This window comes from Balaenoptera ricei, chromosome 4, assembly GCF_028023285.1.
Source record: "Balaenoptera ricei isolate mBalRic1 chromosome 4, mBalRic1.hap2, whole genome shotgun sequence".
Lineage (NCBI taxonomy): Eukaryota > Metazoa > Chordata > Mammalia > Artiodactyla > Balaenopteridae > Balaenoptera > Balaenoptera ricei.
Genome location: NC_082642.1, coordinates 39,772,501 through 39,794,992, shown reverse-complemented (window position 1 = coordinate 39,794,992; position 22,492 = coordinate 39,772,501). Strand labels below are relative to the sequence as shown.

The window sequence follows — 22,492 nt, the reverse complement described above, 5'->3', positions numbered from 1 at the left end:
GTTTTCCTCCTGCAGTGGAATCTCCCAGCTGGTTGTGAGGAAACCAAGCTCCTCTCAGTGTGCATGCATTCCCAAGTTGTCTGGAAGCCAAATCCCTGACAAGTCCTGAGGAGACATAGCTCCTGTCATCTGTGTACAGAGCCAAGTCTGTGGACAGAACAGTCGGGCACTGCACTGGTAAGAGAGGCAGGCTTATTGCTCTCTGCAGGAAATCTGGGAAATGCTGGCCACACCCAATCATAATTCAGTGGAGGCCTATTTTCCTGCTGGCAGTCCTGCTGAATTCACTACATTTTAGAAATTCAAATGGATAGAAGCAAATATCCCATGACTTCTCAGAAAAACAGTTACAGAACAATTAAAAACCATATGCAATGAAATAAATGTAGACACAAACTTTACAGCTTACAACAAAAATCACTCCAAACTGTCCATAAACAAATTTAAAGTATGAAACCCTAAAAATTGTAGAAGAAAACATAGAAGAAAATCTACATGGCCATGAGTCTGGTGACATAGATCATGAGCTTTGACTTTTAACACACAACATGAAAATCCCACACACAAAAGGAAAAAAAAATTAATGACGTACTTTATCCAATAAAAAATTTCTGTTCCTTGAAATATCTTATTCAGAAAAAGGCAAGCAACAAACTGGGAAAAAATCTTTGCAAAATATAAAGAATTTTTACTCACATTATATAAAGAAGTATATAACAGGTACATTAAAATTGAGAAAGATCTTAAAAGGCACCTGGCCAAAGAAGATATACAGATAATAAATAAGTGGACAAAAATATGATCAATATCATATACCATTAGGGACTTACAAATTGAAAAACCAAGACAGCACTACACCCCTATTAGAACTGTTAACCTCCTCCAAAAATGACAATACCAATTACTGGAGGATGGGGAACCAGAGCTACTCTCATTGCTGATGGAACCCAAATACAGCTTCTTGAGATAGAGTTTGGCAATATTTTCCAAAGTCAAAGAAGTCTTGCATCTTGAGATCCAGCCATCACAACTCCAGTATTCACACAACTGCTTTGAAAAACTCTATCCAAATGAAAACAAGGATGCCATTAGGCATGGAAGCTCTAGTCATAATGTCTAAACCTTACAGGAATCAGGAGGTCTTCATTAGATGAATGCATAAGCAAATAGGGGTACATCCATGTGAAGGGGAGATGAATAGGACACCCCAGAATATGGAATTTCAAGAGACACCAAGGAGTTAAAATAATTTTGAAAAAGAAAATCAAAATTGAAGACTTACATTTCCAATTTCAAATGTTAGTATATAAAAACAGTAAACAAAACACTGTGATACAAACATGAAGATTTACAAATAAATGAATGGTAGTGAAAAGAGATCCCAGAAATAAACCCATACATCTATGATGAACAGATTTTAGAAAACAGTCAACAGCACTAAATTGGGAGAAAGTGGTGTTTTTAGCAAATGATGCTAGGCAATTGGCTATCCACATGCAGAGGAATGACATTGGACCAGTACTTCATACCACATACAAAAAGTATTTCAAAATACATAAAAGGCTTAAATGTAAAAAGTAAAATTTCACTCAGTTCTTTGTATCCATGTGGCCACATCCACGGATTCAACAAACTCCAGATCACAAATATTTAAAAAAATTTTCCAAAATTTTCAAAAGGAAAAACTTGAATTTTCCACTTGCCAGCAAATATTTACATAGCATTTACATTGTATTTACAACATTTACATATCTTTTGTATTGTATTATTTCTTTTAAGTAACCCAGAGTTATCTTAAAGTATACAGGAAGATGTGCCCAGGTTATGTGCAAATACTTTGCCATTTTATATAAGGGACTTGATACTCTGCAACTTTTGGTGTCTGCAGGATGCTCTGGAACCAATCCCCCACGAATATCAAGAGACAACTGTGTAAACTCTCCAATAAAACATTAGAATAAACCTTCATAACCGTGGATTTAGCAATGTTTTCTTTGATCTGACAGCAAAACACAAGCAACAACAAGAAAAATAAATTGGATTTCCTCAAAATGAAAAGACTTTTTGCATTAAAAAATGCAATTCAGAAAGTGAAAGACAGCCCACAGAATGGAAGAAAATATTTCCACAGTATATATCTGATGAGTCTTTAACCAGTATATCTCAAGAAATTTTACAACTTGTTAACCAAGAAAAACAATCCATTTTAAATATGAACAAATGACTGATGTAGACCCTTCTCCACACAAGACATGTAAATGGTCAACAAGCAGATTAAAAGATAGGATGAAAATGCAAATTACAACCACAATACCATAACTACTTCACACAGGCTAAAATGGTTATATTCAAGTAAACTAAAAATGACAAATGTTGGCAACTATGCAAAGAAATTGGAAACTTTAAATATTACTTGTGGAAATGGAAAAGGATGCAACATATATTTACAATACTAATATACAATTAACATATTGTTCTACAACTCCATTTATAAGCTTCTCCCCACTTTACCTCACTTATCCTTTTTCCTCATCTTTTCTCCAGGTGTCCCCTGGGTTTTCAGGAAACCAAGTTCCTGTCAGTGTGGACACAGTCACACCTTGTCATGAAGCCAAAGCCCCATTTGGTCTCGAAGAACCAGACTCCTGTCAGCATGGACACAGACCTGTGTTGTCTTGAAGCCAAAAACCCAGCAAGTCCTAAGGAGACTGAGCTCCTGTCAGCATAGATGCTTACCTGCACCATCTGAATGGAAGCTCTAGTGGTGTCTGAGGAGACGGAACTCATTTCAGCTGCCTAAGGAGCCAAGTCCGTGGGTGGAACGTGCATGCCCTGTGAGTCAGAGAGGTGGCCTTGGCCCCTCTGTGGGCAGAGGTGGAAGTGTAAGCCCTGCCTACCTAACAGATCCCTGTAGACAGCACTCCTTTTTGGCAGAACTGCTGAATCAATTTAACTTTGGATTTTCAAACTAAAATGGAGACTATATCCCATAACATTTCTAACAATAGTTAAGGAACATTCAATTGGAAACAGTTTGGCCTAAAATGACTGCAGACACAAACTTTACAACTTACGCCAAATTCCCTGACAATTATTCATAGGCCAATCTTAAATGCAAAACTGTTCAAAATTATAGAAGAAAACATAGACAAAAAAATAAACATGAGCTTTGGTTTCATCACTTAAATCATGAGCTTTGATTCTTGATGGAAACAAGATGGCAGAGCAGAAGGATGTGAGCTCACCTCTTCTTACAAAAACACCAAAATCACAACTGCTGAACAACTGTAAACACAAAAGTGCTGGAACCTACCACAAAGGATACCCTACATCCAAAGACAAAGAAGAAGCCACAACGAGATAGTAGGAGGGGCGCAACTGTGATAAAATCAAATCCCATACCCACTGGGAAGGTGACCCACAAACTGGGAAATAAATATATAACAGAAGTTCTCCCACAGGAGTGAAAGTTCTGAGCCCCACGTCAGGCTCCCCAGCCTGGGGTTCTGGCAATGGGAGGAAGAACCCTCAGAGAATCTGGCTTTGAAGGCCAATGGGGTTAGAATGCAAGGATTCCAGTGGACTGGGGGTAAAAGAGACTCCAGTACTGGAGGGTGTACACAAGGAATTGTGTGCACCAGAACCCAGGAAAAAAAGCAGTGACCTCATAAGAGACTGAGCCAGACCTACCTGCTAGTATTGGAGGGTCTCCTGCAGAGACGGGGGTGGTTAAGTCTCACTGCCAGGACAAAGACACAGCCGGCAATAATTCTGGGGAGTATTCATTGGCATGAGCCCTCCTGGAGGCTGCCATTTTCCCACCAAGACCTAGCCCCATCAAATAGTCTGTAGGCTCCAGTGTTGGGATGCCTCAGGCCAAAAATCCAACAGGGTGAGAACACAGCCACACTCATCAGCAGACAGGCTGCTTAAGGTCTTCCTGAACACACAGTTGCCTGATAAACACACCTCCTGACATGGTCCTGCCCACCAGAAGTACAAGATCCAACTCTACACAACGGTGGGCAGGAACCAGTCCCACCAACCAGGAAGCCTGCATAAGCCTCTTAGCCTCATCCACCAGGGGCAGACAGAATAAGCAAGAAGAACTAGAACCCTGCAGCCTGTGGAACAGAGATCACAAACACAAAAAGTTAGACAAAATAAGAGGGCAGAGAAATATGTCCCAGATGAAGCAACAAGATAAAACCCCAAAAGAACAACTAAGTGAAGTGGAGATAGGCAATCTACATGAAAAAGAATTCAGAGTAATGATAGGAAAGATGATCCAAGATCTTAAAAAAATGGAGGCACAGACCAAGAAGATACAAGAAATGTTTAGCAAAGACCTAGATGAAATAAAGAACAAGCAAACAGAAATGAACAGTACAATAATTGAAATGAAAAATGCACTAGAAGGAATCAATATCAGAATAACTGAGGCAGAAGAACAGATAAGCGAGCCAGAAGACAGAATGGTGGAAATCATTGCCATGGAACAGAATAAAGAAAAATGAATGGAAAAAAAATGAGGACAGTCTAAGAGATAGCTGGGAAAACATTAAACGCACCAAAATTTACATTATAGGGGTCCCATAAGGAGAAGAGAGAGAGAAGGACCCAATAAAATATTTGAAGAGATAACAGCTGAAAACTTCTCTAATGTGGCAAAGGACACAGTCACCCAAGTCCAGGAAATGCAGAGAGTTCCAGGCAAGATAAATGCAAGGAGAAACATGCTGAGACACAGAGTAATCAAATTGACAAACATTAAAGACAAAGAAAAAAATATTAAAAGCAACAAGGGAAAAGCAACAAATAATGTACACTGAATTCCCATAAGGTGATCAGCTCATTTCTCAACAAAAACCCTGCAGGACAGAAGGGAGTGGCCGGATATATTTTAAATGATGAATGGGAAGAATCTACAACAAGGAATACTTAATCCAGCAAGGCTCTCATTTAGATTCAGTAAAGAAATCAAAAGCTTTACATACAAGCAAAAGCTAAGAGAATTCAGCACCACCTGACCAGCTCTGCAACAAATGCTAAAGGAAATTCTCTAGGTGGAAAAGAAAAGGCCACAACTAGAAACAAGAAAATTATGAACAGAAAAGTCCACCAGTAGGGGCAAACATACAGTAAAGGTAGGAAATCATCCAAACACAAATATGATATTAAAACGAGCTCTTGTGAGAAGAGGGGAGCACAGATGCAGGATACTGGAAATACATTTGAAATTTAAAAAAACAGCAACTTAAAACAATCTTGTTTATACATAGACTGCTATATCAAAAACTCATGGTAACCACAAAAAGAAAATCTATAATAGATACACACCCAAAAAAGAAAAAGGAATCCCAAACACAACACTAAAGTTAGTCATCAAATCACAAGAGAAGAGAACAAAAGAGGAAGGAAGACAAAAGACCTCCAAAAACAAACCCAAAACAATTAAGAAAATAGCAACAGGAATATATATATCAATAATTATCTTAAATGTAAATGAATTAAATGCTCCAACCAAAAGGCATACACTGGTTGAAGGATACAAAAGAAGACCCATATATAGGCTGTTTATAAGAGAACCACTTCAGATCTAGAGATACACAGAGACTGAAAGTGAGCAGATGGAAAAAGCTATTCCATGCAAATGTAAATCAAAAGAAACCTGGAGACAAAATTGACTTTAAAATAAAGAATGTTACAAGAGACAAAGAAGGACACTACATAATGATCAAGGGATCAATCCAAAAGGAAGTTATAACAATTGTAAATATATATGCACCCAACATAGGTGCACCTCAATATATAAAGCAAAAGCTAACAGCCATAAAAGGAGAAATAGACAGTAACACAATAATAGTGGGGAACTTTAACACCCCACTTTCATCAATAAACAGATCATCGAGAAAGAAAATCAACAACGAAATACAGGCCTTAAATGACACTTCAGACCAGATGGACTTAATTGATATTTATAGAGCATTTCATGCAAAAGCAGCAGAATATATATTCTTTTCCAGTGCACATGGAACATTATCCAGGACTGATCACATGCTGGGCCACAAATTGAACCTCAGTAAATTTAAGAAAATTCATATCATATCAAGCATCTTTTCCAACCACAATGTTATGTGATTAGAAATCAACTACAAGAAAAAAACTATAAAAATCACAAACATGTGGAAGCTAAACAATATGCTACTAAACAACCAATGGATCATTGAAAAAATCAAAGAGGAAATGAAAAAATACCTAGAGACAAATGAAAGCAAAAGTACAATGATCCAAAACCTACTGGATGCAGCAAAAGCTCTAAGAAGGAAGTTTACAGCAATATAAACTTTACCTCAGGAAACAAGAAAAATCTCAAATAAACAATCTAACCTTACACCTAAAGCAACTAGAGAAATAGGAACAAACAAAATCCAAGTTAGTAGAAGAAAAGAAATAATAAAGATCAGAGAAGAAATAAATGAAATAGAGACAAAGAAAACAATAGAAAAGATCAATGAAACTAAAAGCTGGTTCTTTAAAAAGATAAACAAAAATTATAAACCTTCAGCCAGACTCATGAAAAAAAAGAGGGAGAGGGCTCAAATCAATAAAATTAGAAATGAAAAAGATGTTACAATGGGCACCAAGAAATACAAAGGATCATAAAAGACTACTACAGGCAACTATATGCCAATAAAATGGACAACCTTGAAGAAAAAGATAAATTCCTAGAGAGGTACAATCTCCCAGGACTGAACAAAGAAGTAGAAAATATGAACAGACCAATCACAAGTACTGAAATTGAAAGTGTGATTAAATAAATCCCAACAGGGACTTTTCTGGCGGTCCAGTGGTTAAGATTCAACACTTCCACTGCATGGGGCGCAGGTTCTATCCCTTGTTGGGAAACTAAGATCCTGCATGTTGTGTGACATAGCCAAAAAACAGTAATAATAATAATAATAATAAAACTCCCAATAAACAAAAGTCCAGGACCAGATGGCCTCACTGGGCAATTCTGTCAAACATTTAGAGAAGAATTAATACCTATCCTTCTGAAACTATTCCAAAAAAAAACACTGCAGAGGATGGACACTACCAAACTCATTCTATGGGGCCACCATCACCCTGATACCAAAACCAGACAAAGATACCAGAAAAAAAGGAAAATTAGAGGCCCATATCACTGATGAACATAGACATAAAAATCCTTAACAAAATACTAGCAAACTGAATCCAACAATACATTAAAAGAATCATACAGCATGATCAAGTGGAATTTATCCCAGGGAGACAGAGATTTTTCAATATCTGCAAATCAATCAGTGTGATACACTACGTCAAGTAATTGAAGAATAAAAATCATATGATCATCTCAATAGATACAGAAAAAGCTTTTGACAAAATTCAACACCCATTTATGATAAAAACTCCCCAGAAAGTGGGAATAGAGGGAACCAACCTCAACAAAATAAAGGCCATATATGATAAACCTACAGCTAACATCATACTCAATGGTGAAAAGCTGAAAACATTTCCTCTAAGACAAGGGACAAGACAAGGATGTCCAGTCTCACCACTTTTATTCAACATAGTTTGGGAAGTCCTAGCCATAGCAATCAGAGAAGAAAAAAAAAAAAACATAAAAGGGATTTTGGAAAAGAAAAACTAAACCTGTCATTATTTGCAGATGACATGATACTATACATAGAAAATCCTAAAGATGTTACCAGAAACATTCTTTGACATAAATTGCAGCAATATCTTTTTTGATCCAACTCCTAGAGTAATGAAAATAAAAACAAAAATAAACAAATGGGACCTAATTTAACTCAAAAGCTTTTGCACAACAAAAGAAACCATAAACAAAATGAAAATACAACCCTCAGAATGGGAGAAAATGTTTTCAAATGAAGTTACTGACAAGGGATTAATCTCCAAGATATACAAACAGCTCATGCAGCTCTATGCAAAAAAAAAAAAACCCAAACAACCCAATCAAAAAATGAGTAGAACCCCTAAAGAGACACTTCTCCAAAGAAGACATACAGATGGCAAAAAAGCACAAGAAAATATGCTCAATGTCACTAATTTTCAAAGAAATGCAAATCAAAACTACAGTGAGTTATCACCTCACACTGGTCAGAATGGCCATCACCAAAAATTCTGCAAACAATAAATGCTGGAAATGGTGTGGAGAAAAAGGAACCCTCCTACACTGTTGCTGGGAATTTAAATTGGTACAACCACTCTAGAGAACAGTATGGAAGTTCCTTAAAAAACTAAAAATAGAACTACTATATGATCCAGCAATCCCACTCCTGTGCATATATCTGGAGAAAACCAAACTTTAAAAAGATACATTCACCCCAATGTTTATTCTAGCACTATTTACAATAGCCAAGACATGGAAGCAACCTTAAAGTCCATTGACAGAGGAATGCATAAAGAAGATGTAGGGGGAGGGGGGCAAGATGGCAGAAGAATAAGACGTGGAGATCCCCTTCCTTCCAACAGATGCATTAGGAATACATCTACACGTGGAACTGCTCCTACAGAACACCCACTGAATGCTGGCAGAAGACGTCAGACCTCCCAAAAGCCAAGAAACTCCCCACGTACTTGGGTAGGGCAAAAGAAAAAAGAAATAACAGAGACAAAAGAATAGGGATGGGACCTGCACCAGTGGGAGGGAGCCGTGAAGGAGGAAAGGTTTCCACACACTAGGAAGCCCCTTCGCGGGCGGAGACTGCGGGTGGCGGAGGGGGGAGCTTCGGAGCCACGGAGGAGAGCGCAGCCACGGGGCACAGAGGGAAAAACGGAGAGATTCCCGCACAGAGGCTCGGTGCCGAGCAGCACTCACCAGCCCGAGAGGCTTGTCTGCTCACCCGCCGGGGCGGGCGGGGCTGGGAGCTGAGGCTCGGGCTTCGGTCGGATCGCAGGGAGAGGACTGAGGTTGGCAGCGTGAACACAGCCTGAAGGGGTTAGCGCACCACAGCTAGCTGGGAGGGAGTCCGGGAAAAGTCTGCAGCTGCCGAACAGGCAAGAGACTTTTTCTTGCCTCTTTGTTTCGCGGCGCGCAAGGACCGGGGATTCAGAGCACCATCTAAATGAGCTCCAGAGACGGGCGTGAGCCGTGGCCATCAATGCAGACCCCAGAGACAGGCAGGAGACGCTAAGGCTGCTGCTGCCGCCACCAAGAAGCCTGTGTGAGAGCACAGGTCACTCTCCACACCGCCCCTCCCGGGAGCCGGTGCAGCCCGCCACTGCCAGGCTCCCGTGATCCAGGGACAACTTCCCCAGGAGAACGCACGGCGCGCCTCAGGCTGCTGCAACATCACACCGGCCTCTGCCGCCGCAGGCTCGCCCCGCATCTGTACCCTTCCCTCCCCCCGGCCTGAGTGAGCCAGAGCCCCTGAAGCAGCTGCTCCTTTAACCCCGTTCTGTCTGGGGAGGAACAGACGCCCTCAGGCGACCTACATGCAGAGGCGGGTCCAAATCCAAAGCTGAACGACGGGAGCTGTGCCAACAAAGAAGAGAAAGGGAAATCTCTCCCAGCAGCCTCAGAAGCAGCGGGTTAAAACTCCACAAACAACTTGATTTGGCTGCATCTGTTGAATACCTGAATAGACAACGAATCATCCCAAATTCAGGAGGTGGACTTTGGGAGAAGGATATATTAATTTTTCCCCTTTTCCTTTTTTTGTGAGTGTATATGTGTATGCTTCTGGGTGAGATTTTGTCTGTATAGCTTTGCTTTCACTATTTGTCCTAGGGTTCGGTATGTCTGTTACTTTTTGTTTGTTTTTTTTTTTACTTAAAAAAATTTTTTCCTTAATAATTATTTCCTTATTTTCTATTTTTAAAAATTAAAAAATATCTTTTCTTAATAAGTTTTTTCATATTTTACATTTTAAAAAATTAAAATTTTTTTTCTTAAATTTTATTCTTAATAATTTTTTATTTTTTATTATAAAAAATTAGTAAATATATTTTTAAAACTTAAAAAAAATTTAATAATAATTTTTTTCCTATTTTTTATTATAATAGCTTTATTTTATTTTATTTTATTTTATTTTATCCTGTTTCTTTCTTTCTTTCTATTTTTTCTCTTTTAATCTGAGCCGTGTGGATAAAAGGCTCTTGGTGCTCCAGCCAGGCATCAGGGCTGTGCCTCTGAGGTGGGAGAGCCAACTTCAGGACACTGGTCGACAACAGACCTCCCAGCTCCATGTAATACCAAATGGCGAAAATCTCTCAGAGATCTCCATCTCAACATCAAGACTCAGCTTCACTCAACGACCAGCAAGCTACAATGCTGGACACCCTATGCCAAACAACTAGCAAGACAGGAACACAGTCCCATCCATTAGCAGAGAGGCTGCCTAAAATTATAATAAGTCCACAGACACCCCAAAACACACCACCAGACGTGGACCTGCCCACCAGAAAGACAAGATCCAGCTTCACCCACCAGAACACAGGCACTAGTCCCCTCCACCAGGAAGCCTAAACAACCCACTGAACCAACCTTAGCCACTGGGGACAGATATCAAAAACAATGGGAACTACGAACCTGCAGCCTGTGAAAAGGAGACCCCAAACACATTAAGATAAGCAAAATGAGAAGACAGAAAAACACACAGCAGATGAAGGAGCAGGGTCAAAACACACCAGACCTAACAAATGAAGAGGAAATAGGTAGTCTACCTGAAAAAGAATTCAGAATAATGATAGTAAAGATGATCCAAAATCTTGGAAATAGAATAGACAAAATGCAAGAAACATTTAACAAGGACGTAGAAGAACTAATGAGGAACCAAGCAACGATGAAAAACACAATAAATGAAATTAAAAATACTCTAGACGGAATCAATAGCAGAATAACTGAGGCAGAAGAATGGATAAGTGACCTGGAAGATAAAATGGTGGAAATAAATACTGCAGAGCAGAATAAAGAAAAAAGAATGAAAAGAACTGAGGACAGTCTCAGAGACCTCTGGGACAACATTAAACGCACCAACATTCGAATTATAGGGGTCCCAGAAGAAGAAGAGAAAAAGAAAGGGACTGAGAAAATATTTGAAGAGATTATAGTTGAAAACTTCCCTAATATGGGAAAGGAAATAGTTAATCAAGTCCTGGAAGCACAGACAGTCCCATACAGGATAAACCCAAGGAGAAACATGCCAAGACACATATTAATCAAACTATCAAAAATTAAATATAAAGAAAACATATTTAAGGCAGCAAGGGAAAAACAACAAATAACACAGAAGGGAATCCCCATAAGGTTAACACCTGATCTTCCAGCAGAAACTCTGCAAGCCAGAAAGGACTGGCAGGATATACTTAAAGTGATGAAGGAGAAAAACCTACAACCAAGATTACTCTACCCAGCAAGGATCTCCTTCAGATTTGATGGAGAAATTAAAACCTTTACAGACAAGCAAAAGCTGAGAGAGTTCAGCACCACCAAACCAGCTTTACAACAAATGCTAAAGGAACTTCTCTAGGCAAGAAACACAAGAGAAGGAAAACACCTACAATACCAAACCCAAAACATTTAAGAAAATGGTCATAGGAACATACATATCGATAATTACCTTAAATGTAAATGGATTAAAGGCTCCCACCAAAAGACACAGACTGGCTGAATGGATACAAAAACAATATCCATATATATGCTGTCTACAAGAGACCCACTTCAGACCTAGAGACACATACAGACTGAAAGTGAGGGGATGGAAAAAGATACTCCATGCAAATGGAAATCAAAAGAAAGCTGGAGTAACAATTCTCATATCAGACAAAATAGACTTTAAAATAAAGACTATTACAAGAGACAAAGAAGGACACTATATAATGATCAAGGGATCGATCCAAGAGGAAGATATAACAATTGTAAATATTTATGCACCCAACATAGGAGCACCTCAATACATAAGGCAAATGCTAACAGCCATAAAAGGGGAAATAGACAGCAACACAATCATAGTAGGGGACTTTAACACCCCACTTTCACCAATGGACAGATCATCCAAAATGAAAATAAATAAGGAAACACAAGCTTTTAATGATACATTAAACAAGATGGACTTAATTGATATTTATAGGATATTCCACCCAAAAACAAGAGAATACACATGTTTCTCAAGTGCTCATGGAACATTCTCCGGGATAGATCATATCTTGGGTCACAAATCAAGCCTTGGTAAATTTAAGAAAATTGAAATCGTATCAAGTGTCTTTTCCGACCACAACGCTATGAGACTAGATATCAATTACAGGAAAAGATCTGTAAAAAATACAAACACATTGGGCTTCCGTGGTGGTGCAGTGGTTGATAATCTGCCTGCCAATGCAGGGGACACGGGTTCGCGCCCTGGACTGGGAAGATCCCACATGCCGCGGAGCAACTGGGCCTGTGAGCCACAATTACTGAGCCTGCGTGTTTGGAGCCTGTGCTCCGCAACAAGAGAGGCTGTGATAGTGAGAGGCCCGCACACCACAATGAAGAGTGGACCCCGCTTGCCACAACTAGAGAAAGCCCACACAGAAACGAAGACCCAACACAGCCATAAATAAATAAAAATAAATAAATAAATAAAAATACAAACACATGGAGGCTACACAACACACTACTTAATAACGAAGGGATCACTGAAGAAATCAAAGGGGAAATCAAAAAATACCTAGAAACAAATGACAATGGAGACACGACGACCCAAAACCTATGGAATGCAGCAAAGGCAGTTCTAACAGGGAAATTTATAGCAATACAAGGCTACATCAAGAAACAGGAAACATCTCGAATAAACAACCTAACCTTGTACCTAAAGCAATTAGAGAAAGAAGAACAAAAAAACCCCAAAGCTAGCAGAAGGAAAGAAATCATAAAGATCAGATCAGAAATAAATGAAAAAGAAATGAAAGAAACAATAGCAAAGATCAATAAAACTAAAAGCTGGTTCTTTGAGAAGATAAACAAAATTGATAAACCATTAGCCAGACTCATCAAGAAAAAAAGGGAGAAGACTCAAATCAATAGAATTAGAAATGAAAAAGGAGAAGTAAGAACTGACACTGCAGAAATACAAACGATCATGAGAGATTACTACAAGCAACTCTATGCCAATAAAATGGACAACCTGGAAGAAATGGACAAATTCTTAGAAAAGCACAGCCTTCCGAGACTGAACTAGGAAGAAATAGAAAATATAAACAGACCAATCACAAGCACTGAAATTGAAACTGTGATTAAAATTCTTCCAACAAACCAAAGCCCAGGACCAGATGGCTTCACAGGCGAATTCTATCAAACATTTAGAGAAGAGCTAACACCTATCTTTCTCAAACTCTTCCAAAATATACCAGAGGGAGGAACACTCCCAAACTCATTCTACAAGGCCACCATCACCCTGATACCAAAACCAGACAAAGATGTCACAAAAATAGAAAAATACCGGCCAATATCACCGATGAACATAGATGCAAAAATCCTCAACAAAATACTAGCAAACAGAAACCAACAGCACATTAAAAGGATCATACACCATGATCAAGTGGGGTTTATCCCAGGAATGCAAGGATCCTTCAATATACGCAAATCAATCAACGTGATACACCATATTAACAAACTGAAGGAGAAAAACCATATGATCATCTCAATAGATGCAGAGAAAGCTTTTGACAAAATTCAGCACCCATTTACGATAAAAGCCCTGTAGAAAGTAGGCATACAGGGAACTTTCCTCAATATAATAAAGGCCATATATGACAAACCCACAGCCAACATTGTCCTCAATGGTGAAAAACTGAAACCATTTCCACTAAGATCAGGAGCAAGACAAGGTTGCCCACTCTCACCACTATTATTCAACATAGTTTTGGAAGTGTTAGCGACAGCAATCAGAGAAGAAAAAGAAGTAAATGGAATCCAAATCGGAAAAGAAGTAAAGCTGTCACTGTTTGCAGATGACATGATACTATACATAGAGAGTCCTAAAGATGCTACCAGAAAACTACTAGAGCTAATCAATGAATCTGGTAAAGTAGCAGGATACAAAATTAATGCACAGAAAACTCTAGCATTCCTATACAGTAATAATGAAAAATCTGAAAGTGAAATTAAGAAAACACTCCAGTTCACCACTGCAACAAAAAGAATAAAATACCTAGGAATAAACCTACCTAAGGAGACAAAAGACCTGTATGCAGAAAATTATAAGACACTGATGAAAGAAATTAAAGATGATACAAATAGATGGAGAGATATACCATGTTCTTGGATTGGAAGAATCAACATTGTGAAAATGACTCTACTACCCAAAGCAATCTACAGATTCAATGCAATCCCTATCAAACTGCCACTGGCATTTTTCACAGAACTAGAACAAAAATTTCACAATATGTATGGAAAAACAAAAGACCCCAAATAGCCAAAGCAATCTTGAGAATGAAAAATGGAGTTGGAGGAATCAGGCTCCCTGACTTCAGACTATATTACAAAGCTACAGTAATCAAGACATTTTGGTACTGGCACAAAAACAGAAACATAGATCAATGGAACAGGATAGAAAGCCCAGAGATAAACCCACGCACATTTGGTCACCTTATCTTTGATAAAGGAGGCAAGCATATACAGTGGAGAAAAGACAGCCTCTCCAATAAGTGGTGCTGGGAAAATTGGACAGGTACATGTAAAAGTATGAAATTAGAACACTCCCTGACACCATACAAAAAAATAAACTCAAAATGGATTAAAAACCTATGTGTAGGGCCAGACACTATCAAACTCTTAGAGGAAAACATAGGCAGAATACTCTATGACATAAATCACAGCAAGATCCTTCTTGACCCAGCTCCTAGAGAAATGGAAATAAAAACAAAAATAAACAAATGGGACCTAATTAAACTTAAAAGCTTTTGCACAGCAAAGGAAACCATAAGCAAGACCAAAAGACAACCCTCAGAGTGGGAGAAAATATTTGCAAATGAAGCAACTGACAAAGGATTAATCTCCAAGATTTACAAGCAGCTTATGCAGCTCAATAACAAAAAAACAAACAACCCAATCCAAAAATGGGCAGAAGACCTAAATAGACATTTCTCCGAAGAAGATATACAGATTGCCAACAGACACATGAAAGAATGCTCAACGTCATTAATCATTAGAGAAATGCAAATCAAAACTACAATGAGGAATCACCTCACACTGGTCAGAATGGCCATCATCAAAAAATCTAGAAACAATAAATACTGGAGAGGGTGTGGAGAAAATGGAACACTCTTGCACTGTTGGTGGGAATGTAAATTGATACAGCCACTATGGAGAAGAGTATGGAGGTTCCTTAAAAAACTAAAAATAGAACTACCATACGACCCAGCAATCCCACTACTGGGCATATACCCTGAGAAAACCATAATTCAAAAAGAGTCATGTACCAAAATATTCATTGCAGCTCTATTTACAATGGCCAGGACATGGAAGCAACCTAAGTGTCCTTCATCAGATGAATGGATAAAGAAGATGTGGCACATATATACAATGGAATATTACTCAGCCATAAAAAGAAACGAAATTTAGTCATTTGTAGTGAGGTGAATGGAGTTAGAGTCTGTCATACAGAATGAAGTAAGTCAGAAAGAGAAAAACAAATACAGTATGCTAACACACATATAAGGGATCTAATGGAAAAAAATAGGTCATGAAGAACCTAGTGGCAAGACGGGAATAAAGACACAGACCTCCTAGAGAATGGACTTGAGGATATGGGGAGGGGGAAGGGTAAGCTGGGACAAAGTGAGAGAGTGGCATGAACATATATACACTACCAAACGTAAAATAGATAGCTAGTGGGAGGCAACCACATAGCACAGGGAGATCAGCTCGGTGCTTTGTGACCACCTAGAGGGGTGGGATAGGGAGGGTGGGAGGGAGGGAGAAGCAAGAGGGACGAGATATGGGAACATATGTATATGTATAACTGATTCACTCGGTTATAAAGCAGAAACTAACACACCATTGTAAAGCAATTATTCTCCAATAAAGATGTTTTTTTAAAAAAAAAGATGTAGTACATATATACAATAGAATATTACTCAGCCATAAAATATAACAAAATAATGCCATTTGCCACAACATGGATGGACTTAGAGGTGATCATACTAAGTGAAGTAAGTCAGACAGAGAAAGACAAATATCATTTGATGTCACTCATATGTGTAATCTTATTAAAAATAATACAAATGAACTTGTTTACAAAACAGAAACAGATTCACAGATATCAAAAACAAACTTATGGTTACCAAAGGGAAATGTGGAGGGGAGGGATAAATCAGGAACTTGGGATGAATGTAGACACACTGCTATATGTAAGATAGATAACTGACAGAGACTTACTGTATAGCACAGGGAACTCAACTCAATATTCTGTGATAACCTATACAAGAAAATTATCTAAAAAGTAATGAATATATGTATGTGTATAAATGAATCACGTTGCTGTACACTTGAAACTAACACAACATTGTAAATCAACTATGCTCCAATAAAGTAAAAAGAAAAAGAATGAAGAATCTGTAGAAAAGAGAAAATCATGACTGGAAAGTAAATCACTTAAATAAGCCAGTACACAGATTTAAAAAAAAAGAAAAAGAAAAAGAAAAACATTTATATGAAAGCAATGATAATCACAATGAACAGCAAAAGGATGAACATGAATATGTAAAAGAGAACATCAAAATCATAATACGTGGTGGAGGATACTATGAAAATATAGTTGTTTTTTTCCCCCAGAATGTGTTTGATACTATACAACTACCAGTCTAAGGCATGTAGATACAGGAAGGAGTTAACATACTTGAAAAACAGGGTAACATCAAATCAAAATCATACAATAGATTCACAAAAACCCAAAAGAAGAGAACACAAGGCTAATACAAAAGAAAACCATCAAACCATAAAAGGAAAAAAAGAAAAAAGAAAAGGGACAAAGAAGAAATATAAAATAAATGGGAAAACACTATCAATAATTACCTTAAATGTCAAAGGACTAGGTGTTCCTATCAAAAGACACAGAGTGGCAGACTAGATAGAGAAACAATAGCATACAATATGCTGCCTTCAAGAGACCCACTTCAGCACAAAGGATACACATAGATTGAAAGTGAGGAGATGGAAAAGATATTTCATACAAATGGAAATGAGAAGAAAGTAGAAGTCACAATAGTCATATGAGACAATATAGACTTTAAAACAAAGGCTAAAAAGAAAGATAAAGAAGGTCATTATATAATGATAAAAGCAATACAAGAAGAGGATATTACATCTGTCAATATATATGCACCCAATATAGGAGCACCCAAATACATAAAAAAGTACTAACAGACATAAAGGGAGAAACTGACAATAATATAATAATAGTAGGAGTATTTAACTCCCTGCCCTCATCAACGGACAGATCTTCAAGATGGAAAATCAATAAGGCAATGGAGATCCTAAATGATACAATAGAACAGTTATACTTAATTGGTATTTTCAGGACATTACATCCCAAAAAATCAGAATACACATTCTTTTTGAGTGTACTGGGAACATTCTCTAGAATTGACCACATACTAGGGCACAAAACAAGCCTCAACAAATTTAACAGGATAGAAACTTTTTCAAACATCTTTTCTGACCACAACGTCATGAAACTAGAAAACAACCATGGAAAAAGAAACAAGAAAAAAAATGATTACATGGAGACTAAACATTCTATTAAAAAACCAATGGATCAATGATGAAATCAAGAAGAAATTTTAAAATAAGCTTGAGAGAAATGACAATGAAAACACGACCATAAAAAATCTACAGGATGCAGCAAAAGTAGTTCTTAGAGGAAAGTTCATAGCAACACAGGCTTTCTTCAAGAAACAAGAAATATCTCAAATAAACAGCCTAATCCACCACCTAAAAGAGTTAGAAAAAGAAGAACAAACAAAACCTAAAGTCAGGGCTTCCCTGGTGGCTCAGTGGTTAAAAATCCACCTGCCAATGCAGGGGACACAGGTTCAAGCCCTGGTCCAGAAAGATCTCATATGCCACAGAGCAACAAAGCCCATGCACCACAACTACTGAGCCTGCACTCTAGAGCCCGTGAGCCACAACTACTGAAGCCCGCATGCCTAGAGCCCATGGTCCACAACAAGAGAAGCCACTGCAATGAGAAGCCCACACACTGCAATGAAGAGTAGCTCCCACATGCCACAACTAGAGAAAGCACGCACACAGCAAGGAAGACCCAACACAGCCAAAAATAAATAAATAAAATTTAAAAAATCATATTAAAAACCTATTAGTGGGCTTCCCTGGTGGCGCAGTGGTTGAGAGTCTGCCTGCCAATGCAGGGGACACAGGTTCGAGCCCTGGTCTGGGAGGATCCCACATGCCGTGGAGCAACTGGGCCTGTGAGCCACAACTACTGAGCTTGCGCGTCTGGAGCCTGTGCTCCGCAACAGGAGACGCCGCGATAGTGAGAGGCCCGCGCACCGCGATGAAGAGTGGCCCCCGCTCGCCGCAACTGGAGAAAGCCCACACAGAAACGAAGACGCAACACAGCCAAAAATAAAATAAATAAATTTTAAAAAAATTTTAAAAAAAACCTATTAGTGAGTCTGCAAGATGGCATCTTAGGTTTTTGAGGAAGAAATTAGACAAAAAAAAACCCTAAAGTCAGCAGATGGAAGGAAAAAATAAATATCAGAGAGGAAATAAAATAGAGATTAAAAAGAAAACAGAAAAAAATCAATAAAATCATGAGCTTTCTTTGAAAGGGTAAAAAATATTGACAAACCTCTGGTCAGTCTCACCAAGAAGATGAGAGAGAAGACCCAAATAAACAAAATAAGAACTGAAAGAGGAGGAATCACAACTGATACCCCAGAAATACAAAAAAAAAGCGTAAGAGAACACTATCAACAATTATATGCCAAAATATTTGCAACCTAGAGAAATGGACAAGTTTCTAGAAACACACAACCCACCAAAACTGAATCAAGAAGAAATAGATAACTTCAATAGACCAATCACTAGAAATGAAATAGAATCTGAAAAAAAAAACAAAAACCCTACAAAAAAAGTCTAGGACCAGATGGCTTCACAGGTGAGTTCTACCAAACATACAAAGAAGAATTTATACTGATTGTTGTCAAACTCTCCCAAAAGATTGAACAGGAAGGAACACTCCTAAACACATTCTATGAAGCTATCATCACCCTGATACCAAAACCAAAGACAGTATCAAGAAAAGAAATTACAGGCCAATATCTTTAATGACTATAGATGCAAAAACTCTCAATAAAATATTAGCAAACTGAGTCCAACAACACATAAAAAAGATGGTACACCATGACCAAGTTGGATTCATCCCAGGGTCACAAGGATGGTTCAACATATGGAAATCAATCAATGTGGTACACCACATCAACAAAAGAAAAGACAAAACCAATGATCATCTCAATAGATGCAGAATAAAGGCATCTGATAAAATTCAACATCCATTCATGACAAAAACTCTTACCAAAGTGGGTAGAGAGGGAACATTTCTCAACATAATAAATGGTGTTTATGACAAACTCACAGCCAATATAATACTCAACAGTGAAAAGCTGAAAGCCTACCAAGTAATATCTGGAAGAAGAAAAGGATACCCACTCTCATCACTTCTATTCAACATTGTACTGGAAGTTCTAGCCACAGTAATCAGACAAGAAAAAAAATAAATAAAAGGTATTCAAAATGGTAGGAAAGAGGTAAAATTGTCAGTATGTACAGATGACATGATACTATATATAGAAAATCCTAAAGACTCCACACATAAAAATATTAAAACTGATAAACGAATTCAGCAAGGTAGCAGGATACAAGATTAACATACAGAAATCGGTTGCATTTCTTTGCACTAACAATGAAATATCAGAAAGGGAATGTAAACAAACAATCCCTTTGAAAATTAAACAAACAAACAAACAAATAAATAGGAATTGACCAAGGAGGTGAAAGACATATGCTGAGAACTATAACACATTAATAAAGAAAACTGAAGATAATTCAAAGAAATGGAAGATATCCCATGCTCTTGGATTGGAAGAATTAATATTGTTAATATGGCTATACTATCCAAAGCAGTCTACAGATTTAATGCAATCCCTATCAGATTACACAACATTTTTCACAGAACTAAAACAAATAATTCTAAAATTTATATGGAACCATAAAAGACCCAGAATTGCCAAAGTAATTCTGAGGAAAAAGAACAAAGCAGGAGGCATAACCTTCCCAGACTCCAAACTATACTACAAAGCTACAGTAATTGAAACAGTGTGGTATCAGCACAACAAAAGACATACAGATCAATGGAACAGAATAGAGAGCCCAAAAATAAACCCAGACACCTATGGTCAATTAATCTTTGACAAAGGAGGCAAGAATATAAAATGGGAAAAAGTCTCTTCAGCAAGTGGTGCTGGGAAAGTTAGACAGCTGCATGCAAATCAATGCAGTTAGAACACACCCTCACACCATACACAAAAATAAACTCAAAATGGCTTAAAGACTTAAATATATGACATGATACCATAAAGCTCCTAGAAGAGGACATAGACAAAACATTCTCTGACATAAATTTTACCCATGTTTTCTTAGGTCAGTCTCCCAAGGCAATAGAAATAAAAGCAAAAATAAACAAATGGGAAATAATCAAATTTATAAGCTTTTGGACATCAAAGGAAACCATAAACAAAATGAAAGGACAACCTACAAACCAAGAGAAAATAATTGCAAATGATGTGATCGATAAGGGCTTAATTTTCAAAATGTACAAACAGCTCATACAATTCAATAACGGCAAACAAACAAACAACCCAATAGAAAAATGGACAGAAGACCTAAATAGACATATCTCCATACATACAGATGGCCAATAGGCACATGAAAAGATGCTCATCATCATTGATTATTAGAGAAATGCAAATCAAAACTATCATGAGTACTACCTCATACCAGTCAGAATGGCCATCATCAAAAAGTCTACAAATAACTAATGCTGGAGAGGGTGTGGAGAAAAGGGAACCATTCTGTATTGTTGGTGGGAATGTAAATTGGTGCAGCCACTATGGAAAACAGTATGGGGGTTCCTCAAAAAACTGAAAAAGAGAGTTTCCATGTGATCCAGCAATCCCACTTCTGGGCATATATCCAAACAAAACTATACTTTAAAAAGATGCATGCACCCCTATGTTCATAGCAGCACTATTTACAACAGCCAAGACATGGAAACCTAAATGTCCATTGACAGATGAATGGATAAAGAAGATGTGACATATATATAATGAATCACTTTACATATGTTATAAGAAAGAATGAAATAATGCCATTTGCAGCAACATGGATGGATCTAGAGATCATACTAAGTGAAGTCAGAAAGAGAAAGACAAATACCATACGATATCTCTTAAATGTGGAATCTAAAATATGACACAAATGAACATATCAATGAACCAGAAACATACACAAAGACATAGAAAACAGACCTGTGGTTGGCAAGGGCATGTGGGGTGGGGGAAGGAAGGATTGGGAGTTTGAGTTTAGCAGATGCAAACTATTATATGTAGGATGGATAAACAACAAGGTCCTACTGTAAAGCACAGGGAACTATAGTCAATATCCTGGGATAATCCATAATGGAAAAGAATATGAAAAAGAATATGTATATGTAAACTGAATCACTTTGCTGTACAGCAGAGATGAACACATTGTAAATCAACTATACTTCAATAAAACTATAGACACACACACACACACACACACAACTCTAACACAAACAACCCCATTAAAACTAGGAAAAGTGTTTGCTTCGGCAGCACATATACTAAAAGTCAGAACAATACAGAGAAAATTACCATGAACCCTGAGTAAAAGTGATATGCAAATTCATGAAACATTCCATATTTTTTAAAAATTGGAAAAGACCTGAATGGACACCTGGTCAGCGAATGTGCACAGATAGTATACAAACTTATGCCCAGGACTGAGGGTAGAAAAACAATAGTCCAGCTGGACTCCCTGCATCATGTGTGACCGTGAACTAGTCCTGTCTTTCCTGGAGGCCTCAGAGAGATAGAGAGGGGGAAGGTGATGAAAGAAACTTTCACATATTGAAATATAGGGAAGTCATTCTGGCTTATACATGAGTTAATATGAATTTTATGCTAACTAAAATAGCCTGTTTGTGGCCTATCACACATATGTTGTACATCTGCATTAATTATTAAAGGAAAGGGCACACTGACCAGAAGTATAGCATGTTCATGTTAAAAATAAAGATTAACTTCTTCTCTTCCTGGGACACCAGTGCTGGTCCTCCTTTTATGATAAGACTTCCTTCCCAGGTGCCAAGGCCATTCTGGATGTGCTATATGTGTACGTGCTGGTCTGTTTTTTGAA

The 22,492-nt window shown here is 37.8% G+C and overlaps 1 non-coding gene across 1 annotated transcript; it reads left to right on the top strand.

The window, feature by feature from the left end:
- Positions 1-21,893: 21,893 nt before the first annotated feature.
- On the top strand, positions 21,894-22,001 carry LOC132365680 (U6 spliceosomal RNA). Its single transcript, XR_009503199.1, has one exon. It is a non-coding gene; the product is annotated as a U6 spliceosomal RNA (small nuclear RNA).
- The last annotated feature ends 491 nt before the right edge of the window (positions 22,002-22,492 follow it).